Source organism: Lactuca serriola, chromosome 5 (assembly GCF_051521515.1).
Source record: "Lactuca serriola cultivar US96UC23 chromosome 5, Lser_US96UC23_V15, whole genome shotgun sequence".
Classification (NCBI taxonomy): Eukaryota; Viridiplantae; Streptophyta; class Magnoliopsida; order Asterales; family Asteraceae; genus Lactuca; species Lactuca serriola.
The window spans coordinates 286,718,457-286,726,559 of record NC_136412.1 but is presented as its reverse complement, the minus strand read 5'-3'; the positions used below and the strand labels follow the sequence as shown (position 1 = coordinate 286,726,559).

Below are 8,103 nucleotides of genomic sequence, written 5' to 3'. Positions count from 1 at the left end.
TCCTTGAATGAATAGAAATAAGGCTAGATACTTGTTGAATTAAAAAAAACAAAAACAAAAACAAAAAACTCCTTGAATGAATAGAAATAAGGCTAGATACTTGTTGAATTAGAACCACCATGTCCAGAAAATAAAGAAGGTAAACTGTATGTAGATGTAATGTACTAAAAATGAATACTTGACATAAATAAACCCAACTAAAAACCATTTTATCATACTTGGCATCTCTCGTTTTGTCCTGCACCATCCACAATCTCATGCTCACTAGGTGCTACCCAAACAAGACTGTCGACATACTCCACAATTTTCTCTAAATATATCTCCTAGACAATAGTTCTCCAAAACTTTAGCCTTGTTTGCAACTGGATCGTACAAAACAAGGTGTTCATCCCTATCTTCAACAAGAAACTCACCATGTGTTGTGAATCCAAATGGAACTGTGTCACCATCAAATTGTGAAAAGGCATGTCTTTTCGACCATGATTCAGCCACCCCATACTCATTCAGCACCCACACCTCAAATGCATCATTCTCATCCCATGTCATCACACAAAGCTTTGTGGCCAAAATGCCTAAAACATAACAGCTTTTGTATTCTAGTATAGAATCTGGAAGAGGCATCTCATGGAATGTCTCTAACCCAAATCAAATGCCACTATCGTTGCTGGAGTATCCGTATCCGTCCCTCTCATACAACAACAAAGCCAATGAAGATGGCCATCATGGCCATCTGCACAAACGTCACAGAGATCGTCAACCATTGTCATGTGCGATGGAAACCTTTCAGCGATCAACTCCCAGGAACCTTTCCTCATACTATAAACCTCAACTTGCATCCACTCTCTCAAGATATATGGAGAAGTACCAATATAGTTTGCTATGCTGGTGAGCTTAACAACTTTGTAATCATTTGTTTTCACTACTAGAAAAAGGTTGAGAGTACGGTTGAAATTATGAATATAGTACGTACATAGAGGGTGTATTAGTAGAGGGGTGTATTAGATTACATGCCTAATAGAGTACGACTATTTAGCCGTACTATATGTATCATATCTACTTTTTACAACCATCGCATACAATCATCTAATACGGTATATATACACATCTAATACACCACTACACAACCGTACTTGATATGAATCCTCTCAAACACACACCCATCTAATACACCATACGATCTCCTCATACAACCGTACTAGATTACTCATACAACCGTACTAGATGTCAAGATACCAAACCCAAACTCCTTCCTAGTGGCCATTCTTAATTGCATTACAGCCCTATTCAACATCCAATTATAAAATTCACGTTCTTTGATTCTAATAAAGGGGACAACAGTCAAAACTAATATCAACAGACACCTGGATATATCTTCTATCTTCTAGAGGTAAAATATAATTGAAATTTCATCTTCATTTTCCTTCTTATGAATAGAGAACATATGGAGTCAAAACACTGAAGTTCCTGTTTGCACAACCAACAAAATCTAATATTAAGGACAACAATGAATGAAATAAGTGAATAGTTGGAAAATTACTAACCTATATGAGACCATGTTACCGACAGTTGGAGTATCTGGCATTCTCATATATAAGGTGATACTTCAAATTTCTAGGCATATTAATTGCAGATTCCTTGACAGTCAAAAGGAAACAAAGCCTCACCACCTAGGGGCACATATAGAAAATTAGAAAAGGGAATAATAAGAACAAAAGCATGTGTGTGCGTGCCAGAGGGCAAAAAATACATTTTCCTTCCATTATAAGGATGATGAGCGTGAGCTCTTTCAAGTATCCTAGAAAAGGAAACAAAAAGACAACAAAATATTGAAAGGTTAATCCAAAATAAGACTTACTTGTGAACATCATTCTTAACATCTTGTGTAATAATCTCCATGATATCTTTTAGGCTCCTCTTTTTGCATTGGCACAAGGTGTTCACAGAAAGCTGAAGTAACCCATTTAAATCTTGAATGTAGCATGCTAAGTGTCCTTATCTAAGGATTAAACAGCACATAATGATGATGTCATATTTCTATTTCAAAAATTGGTAAACTAAAAATATATGCGTACTAACCTCACCCAAATGGCAGAAGGCCACATAGATTCCACCAATAACTTGAACACTCTTAAAACCAAAATGTAAAAAAATAAAGTTAGTAACTTGTATTATATTACTATATGTTAAAAGAACTTAAATAGAAGATTTAAAAAGATATAAAGAAAAAAGATGATTTGTTGTATTGTTATAACACACACACCTCTGCCATTCCATACCAGTGTAATGACACCACTTTCGATTGTGCAAGTTCCACTTCTTTAATCTGTTTCTCTAACTTCTCTTGAACGTCTTTTTTATGCAATAAAACAATAAGAAACATGGTTTTGAAATTTTGTTATTGTTATAAAATAATATAAAATATATACACTTATCATACCTGGTAATTGTAAAAGAAGAAGAGATTGAATTATTTTCAAGTTCTGTTACAACAAGTTCGTTTTAAACTTAGCCAAAGCATCTTCTCTCACAAGTAACTACGAATAGATGTAATTCAAATAAAACTCAAAAGAGTACATAAAATTACGTTACATATGTTTAACTGGCCTCATAAAGGCAAAAGAAAGTAATTATTTTCAAGAACACTCACCATGACAATTGGATCCCAGATAGAAATAACAATGCCAATATTGTAGGCCACTACAAAATGTTCAAATAAATACGTAATCAGATCTTAATCTAATAAAAATCACAATTAAGCAAAGTTTGTATATAAGTTTTTAGATATTACTGTCAGGAAAGAACTCATAGCTGCCAACATGCATTTTCACATTATCAAATCATAAATAAACTTTATATCCTTACTTGAAAAGAGAAAAGATGTCCTCATGTATGCCTCTTCCAAAATAGAGGTTTGGTTGTAAAAATTCACAAAATTCAGAATGAAATAAAAAGCATGTAACATCAATAGAAACTACCTACACCTAAATGAACTTGTCTGAATAAAAGTAATGAAATAATGTTTAGAAACCTGTTCCTTATTTACTTATCGAACATAGGGAGTATATCCATAAAATTCATAGCAAATTGAACTAAGAAAGTTTTGCTAAAAATTAGTCACTTCACCAAAATCATGATCCTGGGGAAGAACAAAAACCTAATTTCATTGAAGGTAAAACAAACAACATTAAACCTTAACATTTTAAAAATTAATTGTGTTCGTTGGACTTAATTTCTTAAAAAGCCCTATTCTTACAAACTAATTTAAAACTACCCTATATACATATAAAGAACTCACCCATCCATGATCCATTCACTACTACCATCAAAAATCACATCCTAACCATCTTTTATTTTGACCAAATTTATAGTTTTTAATGGCAAAATGTTGTCACACACCTCTAACAGAGAAGCCTATTATTTAGAGATTTCTATGATTTATTCAAAAACACAAAAATACATTACAAACTCATAACAATAGTAACCTAAAAACCTCAACGTATCCTTAGACATTAGTTGCTCATGCTCTTGTGTACAAAACCTTTAATGTCAAAAAAATCATTCCCACATCCATTAGAATAATATACCCATAACATAAATTAATGCCTTTTGTATTAAAGATTGAAGAATACCTTTTCAGTTATGATACGAGATATTAAATTAGCGGGTGTAACATCAAAAGCTGGATTCCAAACACAAATCTCAGAAGCTGCAACTTGTTCTCCCATACCACCACGTGTGTTAAGTAACTCTTTTGGCGACCTTTCTTCTATAACAATTTCATTTCCGGAAGATAATGACAAGTCAACTAAAGTCAAGGGGACCGCAACGTAAAATTGAACACCATGATGTTTAGCAGATAACGCTAGGCTATATGTTCCAATCTTGTTCGCAATGTCACCTAAAATCAAATTTATTTATTTTTTAGAATAAAAGTAACAAAGGATTTGTGGGTAAAATAGTAATAACATACGATTAGCAGTAACACGATCAGCTCCAACAATGACAGCATGGATAGATCTAGTTTTCATTAAAGCAGCAGCTGCAGAATCTGCTATAAGAGTCGCGGGTATTTTGTCATGAACGAATTCATAAGCTGTCAATCTTGATCCCTACACTTTCATAAATGAACAAAAATAGTATTGATCGAGTCAGACATTTCACCGAACACCTATGGTGCACGCCCAACTAAAGAACTATTCCATATTTCTATGTAATAATGAAGATTGTTTACTTGGTTAAATTGACGGGTTTCTGTACAATAAGCTCTTTCTAGTACTCCATCAGAATGTAGTGCACGGATTACTCCAAGAGCAGTTCCAAATCCAGCTATTACAAGACTATTGAAATGAAACAATAAAGAACAAATCATAAGAGCATGTAGCTCAAGATCTAGAGTTTGTCATGTAGAGAGGAAGATGACTAACCTGTCAGTATTACAATGTGTCAAAACAAAAAATTTCTTAGATTCCTTTTGTTGAATTTGAATGAAAGAAGATCCATATGACCCGATTGCTTTATTAGAAGCAACATCATCTTCCAGCGTTACTTCAGCAGCTTCAATGTAAGCCTGAAAAAGCAAAGAACAGAAAGTAACTAAATCAAACATGAATATATGATGTGAATTACAAGGAGAGAAAGGAGTTACAAGGAACACTTGGTTAGCATCTGTAGCAGTTGCAGCAGAGTTCATTACAATCTCTGTAAGTTTAGTTGCAGCATCTGAAAGATTCACAACTGTTGGACGACTGTGAAACAGTAGAACAAATCAGGAAAAAGTTCTGAGGAAACACTACACTTCAGCAGCATCTCAAATCTCCAAATAGATCGTATCAAGAGGAAGTTTTCTCTGCTCAAAACAACAATTACAATTAGATGAAATGAAGTGAATATGAAGGAGAAAGGGGACCTGATCAAGTAGCTGAAGTGAGCCACGGTGATAACGGATGGCTTGCAGAGATGAGTCGGCTTAAGATGCCATTGATGGAAATTGGAAGCAACTGCAATTCAGCAGAAAAGTAAACCAATCTTAACGGAATTAAAGGTTGGTTACAAATAAGTTGGATTGAGTCGCGGAACACATGTAGACAAAGACGAAACTTGCTGGAGGGACGTGAGTCATGAGTGAGGTGATCGACGGAGACGATTCCGAATTGGTGACGAAGACGAACCAGAAGCCTTTAGAGGTGGCGACCTAGCGGTGGTGGATTCTCTTTCTACGACACCGACGGCTCTGAGTTTGATGACACATGCGGTGGAGGATTGTCTTTCTACGACACCAACGGCTCTCAATTTGATTGAAGAGGAAGACAAAGCAGTAAGCGGTGGAATGTATTTAGGGCTTAACCAAAGAATGGACATTGGGAAGAAGTAGACGATAATGGACTCGGGGTTTCGTTTATGGAGGCTTCGCAGTTGGCAAGATATCCTATAATCGGAGAGCAGCAACGTATATGGCGGTGGTGGTGATAGGTTTTTGGCTCTGAACTGTAAAGAACAAAGACGGTGAGGTTAATCTAGTAATTTGGAAGTTAGATGGCGATGGGGAAGAACGGTCGTCTTTGTCGACGGCGGTGGGAAACACTCGGAAGGGTCGAAGAAGAAGCAGCAGATGGTGGAAGGTGAAGGGAAGAGCTACTGTAGACAAGTCTCCCCAGATTTAAGTGTATATATAATACGCCTTTAATTAGAAACATACATCCCTTTCTAGTATGGGTTTTATTATATCCGTATTATATTATGGTGTATTGTATTAACCTTTTGCCAGTAGTGTTTGGGATCAAACCCAAACCGAAAACAGATTTCATAAGGAAGGCAGGAGGGCATAGAATATGGTGGGAGAGTCGACATGGCAGAGAGAGAAGGATTCCAGATGTGAAGAACAGGAAGATAGTAAAAAGAGCATATTAAGCCGTTAACAGCACCGATAACTTTGATTCTAGTGGTATGTCCAGATTCGAGGTTAACCGGGATCAGTGAGTTCAAGATGGGGAGATCGACATAAGTGTGCTTTAAACGGTTTAGAGTCAGAAGAACATAGCATGGGGCAGAAGACCAAGAGAATTTGATCGTTGTTGTGAGAAGAACGATGAAGGTGGGATTTCACAAAGGAGGATTGAGATAAGAGAGAATTCCAAGATTTGGAGACAGACCTCATTTGAGCAAGCTGTTTGGCCGATAATCGGATGAATATGTTTAATAAAAGCTCATCCGGGAGCATCTCCAAAGTCATTGGTTGTTGTGGTGAAGCCATGGATGTTATTGGAAGACTTATAATTGCATTATTATTAAACAGCTCTGAATCTTGTCTCGGTGCATGCTTGGGAGGTGCTACCTTTGTAGACCATGGCAAGCTCAGCACGTGAAGCAATCTGCTCTTCAGGAACCTGAAAACAATATAACAACATATTTCTCTTCAGCATGTGAAGCATACTTTTGTAAAAGGCATGTACATCATAAGTAGAAATTGAAGTACTAAAGGCTATTTGTTATTATGAATATATAGATACAATAACAACAATATATGATTCAAGATGCAGATCTATGAAAGACAATTGGATTCTTAGATTCATAACCTAGCATGAAGAAAATAATCCAGACAACGATTTAAGCGGTACTCTTTATTTTGAGAAATCCTCACAACTTTTTAGTTTTTAGCTGTTACACATAAAAGCATTGTATCCTCCATTCTCTACTCTAATCTCAATTTATCTCATCCCTAAGCAGCTTCTAAATGTCTAAAACCACACGGTGTAGGCTCTTGCACTATCAGAACTAACCACTTATACAATTTGGCACAACTTAAAAGTTTAAAAATCCAAATTAGCACATGAACAGCTATACTCATTTCCACATGATGATATCTAGTGAGAAAAAATTGAAATTTTCGTCAACTTTATACTCCAAGCAAGTGACTGAAAATCACACCAAATGAGAAAGTATATTAAAGAAAAAAGAGAGACCAAATATAGAATTATTTCTTTCAGAAGAAAAAAAAAAAGAATTCTATGCACATGTGTACATGTGTCCAAAACAAGTTTACTACTCTCCCAAAGATACAACTCACAATTCTTAGTCATGTGTCATCATTGCCATTTACTATTCAACTTGTACATATGCATGAGATCAAGAGCTCACTATCCTACATAAAAGTTTTCATAACTCATGACTCATGTTTCAAGTATCATGACTCATGACTGCATTTGACAGCGGAACTCGTAAATATGCATGAGAGACAAAGTTTCGTGACTAATGCCTACTATATATATCCATCCCCTTCTCTTAGAGGATCAAGTTCAGATAATATGTAGGACTGTAAGAACTATCATTAGTCCTAAACCGACTGATTATCTATACAGAGATGACTTTCTGCAGACTGCTGCCATATTAATAAAACTCTTATGACCAATAGAAAACGAACATTCGGCCAAATTCCAAAATGCCAAGACCCAAACCCTAATTGCATGAACAATGATGTGGTAAAATAAATTCCTTCTACAGCCAAAGAATAAAACCTAATCATTTGAAAAAGAATGCATCAATCATCCAGTGAAACAAAGAAAAAACTAATGCAAAGCCCCACCATTTATGATGCCCTCCGATAGCCGTAAGAAATATCATCCAAACTAAATAGGCCTAGAAAGGTTCACGGGAGCAAAATATAATTAATAATTGATCTAATTAAAAGCATAAGGGTTAGAACCTGTCCGGAAAGGCCTCCTACGGGATCCGGCTCCGGCTCTTTCACAGGAGCACTTCCATCGCCTGTTGTCGCCATATGGGAGATGGAGCTTTGGTATCCTCATTTTTATCTTTAATAAGTTATTTTTGAAAAGTTATACTGTATTTTTTTTTAATTTATTAAAAATGGCTTATAACTTAAAAGAATACTCTTATTAAAATATAACATTTTTGTTTATAATTTAATATTTTTGTATAAAATATTGAGTTAAATGTCATTTTAGCCCTACAAACTTTTCTCTTTTTTATTTAAAATGTTCCTCATCTATTTTTTTTGGCATAGTATGGGCTTAAACTATAAAAATCAGTATCAAAAACGTCTTTATTTCAAATTTGAAAGGATTAGTCGGTCATACTTCTTAAGAC

At 35.3% G+C, this 8,103-nt stretch overlaps 1 pseudogene across 1 annotated transcript; it reads right to left on the bottom strand.

Moving 5' to 3' along the window:
• Positions 1-898: 898 nt before the first annotated feature.
• Positions 899-7,798, bottom strand: LOC145054567 (methylthioribose-1-phosphate isomerase-like; annotated as a pseudogene). The gene is made up of 15 exons (XR_013684817.1): positions 7,700-7,798; positions 4,907-6,383; positions 4,646-4,846; positions 4,425-4,567; positions 4,232-4,337; positions 3,971-4,109; positions 3,630-3,898; positions 2,648-2,697; positions 2,438-2,534; positions 2,261-2,349; positions 2,077-2,127; positions 1,856-1,996; positions 1,542-1,667; positions 1,362-1,464; positions 899-1,280 (listed from the first exon to the last, which is right to left on the bottom strand). The product of XR_013684817.1 is annotated as a methylthioribose-1-phosphate isomerase-like (transcript).
• Between the last annotated feature and the right edge of the window lie 305 nt (positions 7,799-8,103).